Source organism: Mauremys mutica, chromosome 5, assembly GCF_020497125.1.
Source record: "Mauremys mutica isolate MM-2020 ecotype Southern chromosome 5, ASM2049712v1, whole genome shotgun sequence".
In the NCBI taxonomy this organism is placed as follows: domain Eukaryota; kingdom Metazoa; phylum Chordata; order Testudines; family Geoemydidae; genus Mauremys; species Mauremys mutica.
The window spans coordinates 69,508,935-69,521,390 of record NC_059076.1 but is presented as its reverse complement, the minus strand read 5'-3'; positions in this window follow the sequence as shown (position 1 = coordinate 69,521,390).

Here is a 12,456-nt window from a genome sequence, read left to right as displayed (position 1 = left end):
GGGAAAACCAAAGTTGAAATTTTGGAATTTCCCACAGGAAAGAAATTCTGAATTTTGCTCAGATGTAGTCCTCATTTTCCAGCTAGCTCTCTTAATTATTCTTTAGTGCCCTCAGAAGTGCCAGGTGCTTCACTGGTAACTACAGTGATGCCTTTGACTGCAGACATCCTTTGATTATTCAGGATTGCCAGTCATTGTAACTTCAGTTTGATACAGTTAGTTTTGAAGGAGCTGCCTTGCTGTCCTACTTTTCCCAGGTGAATGGCTTTGCACAGAATGTCCTTAATCTTGTTATAACTCTTGCGTCCCACTGTGCCAAAAGGACAGCAATAAAACAAAATCTTTATGGGACCTGAAACCGTAGTTTTCCTTTTCATTTCTGCAATTGCAAAACTTGCAAATATTTTGTTTCTTGGAGTGTTTTAAATCTTTTCATAAAAGTTTCTGTGGTATTCTGAGCTTGCTATTCATAATACTCCCCCAGGGTTATTTCAGGCAGTTTGATGTCTAGCAAGAGAGAAAAAATTCTTCCATGAGCAGTTAGAAATAGGTAATGAATCATGATATAAAATTCCTTAGATACATTTTGACCCTGTTTTGAAATCAGTCAAAGGGAGTACTTCTATTTTTTTAAGAAGTAAAAATTAAATACTGTACAATTTATGAAACCATCTGAGCAAGAATATAGATAGTAGTACAGTTTCCATGGTGAGAAATCTGAGCAAGATTTTTGTCCCCATAAAGCAAGCAGAGTATCCTCTTTTAAAAAATCATTTGTATTCTGGGTCATGGGCAACACTATAACATGTCAGCTGTCTGGTAGCAAAAATATGAGGATGAGCTGAAAGTATGAATGATGTGCACATATAGAAGAAAAGCTATCCTTCTACAGTGAGTTGGTGTAAAGTCCTCAACGCAGCCCATTTGTCCAAGTTAATGATTCTTAGTTTCCTCATTATACATCATTCCTCTTTGAAGATTTTGTCACAGTTGCAGGTTGCACAGCTGCTTTGATGTCTCTTTTGTGGTTTCTCTGGGTACATCTACACAGCAAACAGGATCCCATGGGTGCAAGTCTCAAACCCCGGGTCTACAGACTCAAGTCACGGGCCTTGTGTTACAGCCCTAAAAATTTCTGTGTATACATTTCAGGGTTGTGCTGGAGCTCAGGCTCTGAAGCTCAACCCTGTCCCTCAGCTTCAAAGCCCAAGCTCCAGCCTGAGCCCAAATGTCTACACAGCTATTTTTAGTGCCACAGTGCAAACCCCACAAGACCAAGTCTGGAAACTTGGGCTCTGTGACTCACTGCCATTATATCTGGCTGGCTGTGAAGACCTTTAGGGGTTAGGCCTAGTGCCTTTTACCTATCCTGGGGTGGAATTCCACAATTCTCCTTCTTAAGATGGATCCTGAGATACAGTGTCCTGTGTATTGACTATTACCTAGCAAGTCTGACTGGGTCCAGGGCACCTGTGTTTCTTCCCTGTGGGAGTCTGTGACAAGTTGTGTATATACTGACTACACAGCCATCTTAAAATCAAAGTAATGTTTATTTTAAGAACAAAGCATTTCCAGGAAAAAAAACAAACAAACAAAATAAACCCACTCATCAACAGTCTACAGGAATCTCTATCTTACCTAAAGTCTTACCATACTTGGGCAGAAATAACTTCTTCGGACACCCCCAGCAGGTGCCTGTGTCTGTCTGGTGCCCCCAAACAACTTCCTCTTCTCTTGAAAGAGTGTACCTTTTTAAAACCCTGCTATAGTTCTTTTGTTCTTCTGTGTTCACTAGACTTTTCCTGTCCGTGTTCAAACCAGTTTTATAGATTGGCTGGAGGGGGAGGTAGAATCTTCAAAGCTAATATTTTGGTCATTGTCCCTTAACAACCCTAACGTGTTTACTGAGGGTTGGCTTCCCTTCAGCCATTCTTTCCCATCCTGCCTGCTTTTCCAGACAACCTCTTTAAACGAAACCAACATATTCCTCCAGTAAACATCCCAATAATGAGGTTAGCATACATTGTTCATAAGTATTACTGAGCAGCTCCAAATCAATCACAGATGCTACCCTATGTTTTCTAACACATTAAATCAGCCAAACCTGTAACTGCCCCTTCTCTGAGCAGAAGGATACAATATACTCCTCAAACTTAGGTGCTGCTCTGACAGGTAGCAAGTGTCCACCTATTTTAGAGCCTGATCCAAAGTCAGTGTCATCATTTGACTTTACTGGCTTTTGGATCAGGTCATTCATGTTTACTCTTTTGCTTCAAATAATTGTAAGTGAATTTAGTTTTAGTAAAACAAAATATCACTTGAATGTCCATAGAGATGGAAGTTCTCTATGATTCTGCTCTACCTATTTTTTTTTCAGTGTGATTTCATTTGGAATTTAACTTAGAAGTATCCTGTCTAGACGTGAGAGGGTATTTCACACTCCATGTATTTTAAACCCTTGGCTACTCTGGTAAGACTACTAAGGTTGCCATTAATGCTGGTGGGTTTTGTAATGTGGAACTGTACTGTTTACCAAACCATTTGTTTAATATAGAACACAGAACAGCTATGGTAACAATTCTGGGTCACTCAGCTGGACCAAATTCAATCCAGTCCACTTAGCTGTGGCTCCGTATATCCTATTAAAAACCCATGAATGATCTACTCTATTTTTACTTAATTTTCATTCTGTGCCTAATTCAATGCATTCTGCAAGAGTTTTAGTTTGAAGAGCTTTCGTTTAAAAACCAGCCTTTTGCTATCATGGCAAAGACGCTTCTTTTATAACCATTGAGGATACTACCTGTTGCTTCCAATACATGGTGGAATTATCACGTACACACACACACACACACACACACACACACACACACAAAATAAAAAATAAAATCAATCACCATGCAATCCTTATTTAACTAAATACCTATAGCATTAATTGCAAGAGTGACAATATTTTTTCAAAGCTGGCAGGAGATGTTTGATTTGCACATCCAGCTTGTACTGAGTCAAAATATTTAGAATGGAAAAGAATACTATGAAGAATTAGGTCACACTTGCTGGTGAATAGATCTGGTTGAATCTGATTACTGGATAGTTTAGTGAATGAAAATGATGAGTCTTTTTGGAGATCATATTATATATTGTTTATGAGTATTTTGAAAACCAACAGCTCTTTGTGAAAATATGCAGAAATCCTAAGAATCCTGTACTTTAGGGCAAATGATTTTTTGTATGAAAATTCATTCCACAAATGTAGTATTTGCTGCTCATTGTTTTCCTGCTTAAAAAGTTTCAGTCAACTAGTAAGGGATCAGAAGCACCACCAAATGACTTCAATGGCCAGCACACAGTGCTTAATGTGGGCATGGTTGTGAGGGGTTGCAGATGTAACAAAATAAATAAAAATTGATCTGGATCATTGAAGGGCACACTAGAAGCACCACAGGTAAGTAAAAAACATGGACACCTAGGACAAGGGTACGAATCTGGGGAGTGCATGGGCTGTTATAGCAGGGATACAGGAGAAATAAGAGAGAACCTGGGAGTGGGGAATCAAATCCATATATTTGATGTCTGTATACTAATGCAAGAAGTATGGGGAATAAACAGGAAGAACTTGACATGCTAGTTAATAAGCACAACTCTGACACAATTGGCCTCACAGACACTTGATGGGATAATACACATGACTGGAATATTGGTATAGAAGGGTACAGCTTACTCTGGAAGGACAGACAGGGAAGAAAAGGAAGAGGTGTTGCCTTATATATTAAAAATGTATAAGTTGAGATGGAAATAGGAGATGGACTTGTTGAAAGTCTCTGGGTAGGGATAAAATGGGTGATGTCATGGTAGGAGTCTACTACAGACCACCTGGCCAGGAAGAAGAAATGGATGAGGCTTTTTTTAAACAACTAACAAAATCACTCAAAGCACGTGACTTGGTGGTGGTGGGGAACTTCAACTACCCAAACATATGTTGGGAAAATAACACAGCAGGGCTCAGATTATCCAACAAGTTCTTGGAATGTATTAGAGACATTTTTTTATTTCAGAAGGTGGAGAAAGCTACTAGGGGAGAGGCTGTTCTAGATTTGATTTTGACAAATAGGGAGGGAACTGGTTGAGAATTTGAAAGTGGAAGGCAGGCAGCCTAGGTAGAAGTGATCATGAAATGGTAGAGTTCATGATTCTAAACAGTACAATGATGATGGTGGATTTCAAGAAGACAGATTTTAGAAAACCCAGGGAGTCAGTTGGTAAGATGTCATGGGAAGTAAGTCTAAGGGGAAAAACAGTTCAAAAGAGGTAGGCATTTTTTCAAAGAGACATTATTAAGAGCAAACTATCTGACTGCATAGGAAAGATAAGTGTGGCAAGAGACTACCCTGGCTTAACCAGGAGATCGTCAATGATCTGTAACTCAAAAAAGAGTCTTAAAAAAAGGGGAAACTATGTCAAATTACCGAGGATAAATATAAAATAACACAAATATGTAGCAACAAAATTAGAAAGGCCAAGGCACAAAATGAGATTAAACTAGCTAGAGACATAAAAGAAACATTCTACAAATACATTAGAAGCAAGAGGAAGACCAAGGACAGGGTTGACCCATTACTCAATGAGGGAAGAAAATAATTGAAAATGTGGAAATGGCAGAAGTGCTAAATAACTTTTTGTTTCAGTTTTCACCAAAAAGGTTAGTAATGATTGGACATCTAACATGGTGAATGCCAGTGAAAATGAAGTAGCACCAGAGGCCAAAATAGGGAAAGAATAAATTAAAAATTACTTAGACAAGTTAGATGTCTTCAAGTCACCAGGGCCTGATGAAATACATCCTAGAATACTCAAGATGCAGACTGAGGAGATAGCTGAGCCATTAGTAATTATCTTTGAAAAGTCATGGAAGACAGGAGATTCACAATGGGCTGGCGAGACTGCATGCAAATGACCTTGTGGGTGTCACCACAAGAACAAACACATTTGAGATACAAATACAGATTGTAACTTTTCCATTAACACCTTACACAATACACCTTGTACAAGAGTCGTTGCAGTTATATAACAATAGTAATATCAATGATATAAATGGTCATCTTCAATCATGCAGCCTCCAAATTACCACAAATAAATACTTTCAAAGGGAGGCATGGATCAGTGTTCACATCACACTCCCCATCGGTAACTGGGTCAAGCTGGGGAAACTAATGATCCAACCAGTGGACAAAATTCGGTGATGAATCCTGGTCACGTGCCACCTGAGACACACAGGGCCGCCCAGAGAATTCCGGGGGCCCGGGGTCGTCGGCAGCGAGGGGCCCTTCCGTTCTGGGACCCGCCGGCGAAGTGCCCCGAAGACCCGCAGCGGGGCTCCCCCGCCGCCGAATTACCGCCAAAGCTGGACCCGCTGCCAAAGTTCAGCTTGGTCTTCGGCGGTAATTCGGCGGCGGGGGGCCCCCGCTGCGGGTCTTCGGGGCACTTCGCTGGCGGGTCCCGGAACGGAAAGGCCCCCCGCTGCCAAATTATCACCGAAGACCGAGCTGAACTTCGGTGGCGGGTCCCGCTTCGGCGGTAATTCGCCAGCGGGGGGTCCGTCTGCCCCGGAGCGGAAGGACTCCCCGCCGGCAAAGACCGGGAGTGGAAGAAGCTCCTGCGCCCTGCCCCGCAAGAGTTTTTCGGGCCCCCCAGAGCGAGTGAAGGACCCCGCTCTAGGGGACCCAAAAAACTCTCGTGGGGGCCCCTGTGGGGCCCGGGGCCTGGGGCAAATTGCCCCTCTTGCCTCCCCCTCTGGGCGGCCCTGGAGACACATTGCACAAATGCTAAGAAGAAGAAGACCTTCAAAGAAAATCAAGATCAGTTCACATACAATTCACTAACCTAGAAAAGTGTCTAAATTCATAATGAAACAAGATCAGTTTGTGAAGATTCTATGGTATTATCTGTTGGGTTATTGCTAAAAAACATGTAGTTATCACTGTAGTAATACACTAAAAAGGACAGAAGACAGCAATATCTTCAGCCACTCTTTTGATCAAAGACAATGTAAAGCTGTCTAAAAAATCTAGCTCAGATTGAAATGGTGTCTTGTTTCTTCAAGAGCCTTTCACCAAGCATATTATCATGCATGTCAAGTCACTTTGATCCTAAGAAAGCCAAAGTGACTCCCGAAGAAAAATTAAATGGATTTTTTACAATTTTCTTAAATAAGGACACACTGTTTGGGGCCTCAGCACCTATCTCAATTATAGGCTTTGTATTAAGAGGGCCTGATCCAAAATTAATTAAAGTTAAAGGAAGTCTTTTCATTGACTTCAATGGGCTTTGGATCAGATTCTTACTGTGTTTGATATATAATCTGAAACAGGTCCATTTGCAGCTCCAAAAATAAATCAGGGGCCTTTGGCACACCAGTGCTTTAAGATTATGTAGATCTCATATCTACAATCTATATTCTCCCCAAACACCAGAACCTGAAATAATAAATTCATTTAAATGTTAACTTTTACCTTTACTTTTTATTTTATGTAAATTTTCCTAATTTATTATATGGAGTTGAACAATATTTATATGAAACCCAAATGAAGTCACAGCACATTACTTTAAAATTTGTCAATTGGCTTGGATAACTAAACAAGATTTGCAGACAGACAACCTCAATATTTCTGGTAACCAAAGTATTTACTATAATAAACAAAACAGGATTCTACAAATTCTGAGGTTTAATATTTTTATTCATCTTAGCTAAATTTGACCCATTATTCTTTACCAGCCATGTAAAACATACTGAACAGAACCACTATACCCCCATCTTGAGGGTGTGGGGTAGGCAAGCAGGTAGTTTAGGCAGACAACCACGCCACATGGTAAGTGAGGTGAGGGTAAGTTTGCAATTAAAGATTAAAACATAGTCTAAGTACATTTTATGTATTTTCACTTATCACATAATGTTACTGACGCTTTAAATAAGAGATATAACAGTATACAGTTGGTGCCATTGGAAAACCAGTATTGACACACAATCACCTCAGCACAACTTCTAGGATTCCATAGTTGTTCCACCTCATACTGAGAATAGAGAAGGATGTCCCAGTGGTTAGTGCACTAGCCTAAGACTTGGGTTCAAGGCTTTGCTCTGCCATAGACTTCCTGTGTGACATTGGACAAGAACCTTGTGGGTAAAATGAGGATACTAGCACTTCCATACCTCACAAGAGTGTTTGTTGTGGGGATAAAAACATTAAAGACACATTGTGAGACACTCAGATAGATAGATATTGCAGTACAGTAGAACCCCAGAGTTACAGATGCCTCAGGAATGGAGGTTGTCTGTAACACTGAAATGTTCATAACGCTAAACAAAGCCCAGTTCAGGCTTCAGACCCAGCAGCTAACACTCCAGGCCAGGCTTCAGCAGCAGCTGAACCCCTACACAGCCCCCACATGAGTTGTCCCCCTCCCTGTAGGACAGCGTGTGTGAAACAGCGTGTCCCGGGAGACCGGGGGTAAAAACAGCATGTCCGTCTCCTGGTGGTTGGGGGCTGGGAGGGGTGAAAGTGGTGCAGACCCCAGCCCTGCTCCTGCTTTGCTAGCTGACTCCGTCTGCTTTGGGTTGGCAGCCCCAGTCTCTTGTTGTAACTGGCTGCCCTGAGTGTGTTGATGGAGGTGGGGGTGTCGGGGTGGGGACAGGCAGCCCAGATGTGCTTACCTTTAAGATGCAATACAGGTACAGTACAGTATTTGTGCTTTTTTTTGTCTCTGCTTCTGCCTGATTGATTACTTCTGGTTTCACTTGGTGTCCAGTTAACCGGTCAGTCCCTAACTCTGGTGTTTGTATCTTTGAGGTTCTACTGTATGTGTGATAAATGTTGAGTTTATAATGGTAGCTGAACATTGCAGGCAAAATCCTGGCCCCACTGAAAATGACATTTTGCCATAAACTTCAATAGGGTCAGGATTTTACCTTTCGTAACATTTTTTTACTTTTTTGATGTCATGTTGCTTGTTTTACATTAATTAATTAATTATAATACTTTTGTGCCCTACACAATTCTAAAACTGTGTTCTATGCAAATTCTTGATAGGCCTCTTTTTAAGTGCAAAGATTCTCTGTGCACTGAAGAAGCATAAGGACAAAGACTGTAGGATATCCTAGGTCCTGAAATTCCTTGAAAAATTGTCATCTCTTCTTAACGATGATACAATATATAATATTTGTGATTGATATTATGAAGGAGGGAATATCCAGCTAGTAAAAACACATTAACTAAGCTCACTAACTACCCCAGGCCATAGAACTTCACCAAGTGATTCCTATATTAAGCCCATAATGTCTAGTTGCTCTATGATATATCTTTTAGAAAGCAATCCAGCATTGATTTAAAGACTTCACGTGATGGAGAACCCACTACTTTCCTCAGTAAATTGTTCAAGTACCTAATTACCTCATTTAAAACTGTGCATCTTATTTTCCATTTGCATCTGTCTATCTTCATTTTCCAGTCATTAGATTTTGTTGTGCTTTTGTCTGCTTAGTTAAAGAGCTCTCGCTATCAGAAATCTTGTTTTCACATAGGTACTTATGGATCATGATCAAGTCACTTCTTAATCTTCTCTTTGATATGATAAACAAACTGAGCTTAAGTCTCTCCTTGTAACATGTTTTCCAGACCCTGAATAATTTTTGTAGCTCTTTTTTGAACCATTTTCAGTTTTTCAACATCCTTATTTAAATGTGGACACTAGAACTGTATTTCAGTAATGATCTAACTAATGCTTATTCATACATGATACTCCCCTGTTTATACATCTAGCATTCACCCTCTGAACCATACATAATCTAGTTCTTTCAAACTGATTTTTTTTTATTACTTTGGAGCAGTCTGCATTTTGGCAGATGTAAATAATATTTGAATGTTTCTTGGCACTCTGCCAGTGAAATTTATTATAGTTATATTTTATTTTAGAAAGTGTTGTACCTTTTCTTCTGGCAACTGATTTACCACACATTTTTAATACAGTTAAATTGTGTTTCTTCTCCTCCAGGAAAATGTGAACTTCTGTAATTGTGTAGGTAGATATTGGGAAACTGGCTGTTAACTAAGGGGCAGAGGCTGCCACACTTATTCATGTTGAGTAGTCCCTTATTCCTTCAGCAGTCCCATTGATTTCAGTTGCTCTAAGCTTTACTAGTGGTAGGCAAATACATATTTGTGGGTTGGGATTTTAAGACAAATATCCAGGCAAAAATTTTGTAACAGAAGGGTTTGGAATGAAAAAAATGTCTCTTCAATGTGAGGAAAAGATGTAGTATTCTTTTAAAAAGAAACAAAAATTAATCTGGTAATTCAAAATCAAGGTGTCATGTAAAAATAAGATGGAAAAAAGAACTTATTCAAATAAATTAAGATTGCCAAAGTAATATTAATATTGCTCAAAGATGATTGCCAGCTTCCAGTTTCCTCACTTCCCAGATAACCTTTGTACCTAGTTTGTATTTAAAAATAAATTAAATAAACCACCCTTTAGTTTCCATGATTCTGTGTTCTGAATGAGTTTAAAGGCTTTAAGGCAACTGAAATTTGAAAAGCCTCTTAGACAGATTCTTTTCTTACTTACATCAGTGTAAATTTGGAGCAACTCCATTGAAGTGATTGGAATCACAAGGGTGTTAAATCAGTGTAAGTGAGAGAAAAATCAGGACCCCTGTACTTGGATAGTCAGTATGTGGAATGAAATGTAGTAACCATCCCACAGCATACCGACTGAGGTCTTTATAGGGTAACTGGCTGGCTCGTCTGTGAACCGCAAAGTATGATGTTCCAGTCTAGTTCTCCTTTCTTTGTGGGATGTACAAGCTGGCAAAGAAGTTTCATATCCCCCTCCTCAATCCTGCCTTTCAGGAGAGTGGATGGTTTGCCCACTATCATCAAGTTAAACAGCAACAGAATGGTTAGATTCCACCTTTTGCCATTGCTATGCACGGTCACCTCATACTGCACCATGCTATAAAGGACATGCTCTGGAAGAAAGACAAGCTGGTACGGGAGAAGTAAGGTGATTGTTTATTATCTGCAGTGTTCTTGCCACTAGAAGACAGATTTTAACAGAACCAAAGCTCTGTTAGTATTGATTTAATAAAATAAAACTTGATTATTAGTCATGTCCTGAGAATGCAGAATTACATCTAACATGCTCATCTAGTTGCTGCAAATGTAAATTAGTATCAACTATGAAAATAGAACTGGAAAAGTTCAATTAAGTAATAAGGTCCTCTGCCATATGACATTTTCTCTCTACCCTTCCTCCCACACCATCAAAGAACTGAAGAACAGTTGTTAAGGTTCTGGAAGAACTTCTTTTATGCTAGTCCTAAAATACAGAGCAGAGAAAATAAAATTTAAGTGGAATGTTAGGTTATACAACAGCAGCATCTGCTAACCCTGCTAATTGGAGTCTGCTAAATCCCCATACTCCCACTTTAAACTGAACCATTACATGTCTATCAGAATTTCCATTATAAAGCCAAAGTATTCCTGGGAGACTAAGAAGCTCAGTGGGTTATCAGACTTACCTTTCACCTCCATGGTGCATTCAAATCCTGATTGGATGAGAAGTGAATTGAGTTTGGTGTTCACATTCTGGTCTCCTATTTGTCTACACCACATAATGATGTGTGACTGGCATATCCTATTCAAGAGGTGGCTGCACATGAAATAAGAGTGGGTGTTGTAAAATTAATCAGAAGGCACTAGCAGAACTGCAGCATCTGAAAAAACTTGTACATCTCCTGGCTGTAGCCAGAAGTATTCATACCATTGACTTACACTTTCCTAGGGATTTGAGTTCTTTACTATTCGCAACAATTGTATCAGAAACCATGCTAGCTGGAACTGAACAAGTTCAGGCACTGTAATCCATAGAATTTGTATGTATAATACCAATATTTCCTTTGTTTTAGTTTCTCTAGCAGAGAAAACAATGTCTTTCACTTCTTTGTTTAGAAGTGAAGGAGCACTAAAGAGAGTGGTGCTGGTGTTTAGCAGGAGTTTTAATTTAAAGCATAATAGTTAATTTAGACTAAGTTCTTGTATAGATGAGCCATTAGGTTTTTCAGTAGTATCAGCATTTTGTCTTTCTAGTATGTCATGACATTGGTTATTCAACTTCTTCATTTGGTAAGATTGCTCATTTCCTGAATCAGCTACTACCCCTAATTCTTAATTATCAAATAGTTTAATTCTGGACAACAACACTAAATTCTCTGTTGATCATGATCCATAGTTTGAGATCCACTACCATATCAAGTGGTATGGACTATGATTTCTAATTGGTATGATTCAGTGTGGTTGTGATGCTGCTGTTGTAATTCTGGAGTATGTGTTAGAGTGCTAATAAGAAGTATCTTCATATTTTGTGTTCCTCAGAGACTGTCAAAGGTTACATATTAGTCTTCAGTACCTCTTGTAGTTTATAGGAATTGGATAGTACCCCTTTAAATAGTTTGTGAGCCCTTTGGTGGCCCTCACTATTTGGTTTTCAAAGCCACCCAAACCCTCCCTGAACCAGCAGTGTGTATATGTAGCTTGTCCTTGTATGTGGTAAATAATGGTTATCTGCTGTGCTTATATTGTTTCTTCATATTCCATTTGTTGTGTAAAGAGCAAAAGACGACACATCTCCTCTCACTTCCTTGACAACAGGAGAGCTGGATCTTACCACAGACATCCCCTAACACAACACCCAGTTTTTCGTAGTCCTTCCTTTGCCCCTCATTAACACATCCTGCCATCCTAGAATGGGCAAATGGCCTTATACTTCTTATGCATCTCTTCTCACTCCACACATCTCCTTTTGTAATATTTTTGGAACTGAAGAACCAGGATTTCTTATCCAGGCTAGGCAGGTGTGTGTATATTATGAGTAGTATCTGTCTCTATTTTCTGAGTACCTGGTTTCATAATGGGTCAACAAGATGATCTAGTTTAGTGGTTCTCAAATTTTTGTACTGGTGACCCCCTTTCACACAGCAAGCTTCTGAGTGTGACCTCCCTTATAAATTAAAAACACATTTTTATATTTTATACTATTATAAATGCTGGAAGTGAAGCAGGGTTTGGGATGGAGGCTGACAGCTCATGACCTCCCATGTAATAACCTTGTGACCCCCCTCGAGGGGTCACAACCTCCAGTTTGAAGAACCCCTGATCTAGTTGCAAAAAAGGCTAATATTGTTCTGGGGTATATTAACAGGAATGTTTTATGTAAGATATGGGTAGTAATTGTCCCACACTGGTTGGCATTGGTGAGGCCTCAGCTGGAGTACTGTGTCCAGTTCTGAGCATCACCTTCTTAAAAAAACATTTGGACACATTGGAGAAAATCCAGAGGAGAGCAACAACAATGATAAAAGGTTTAAAAAACTGACCTGTGAGGAAAGGTTAAAAAACCTGGGCA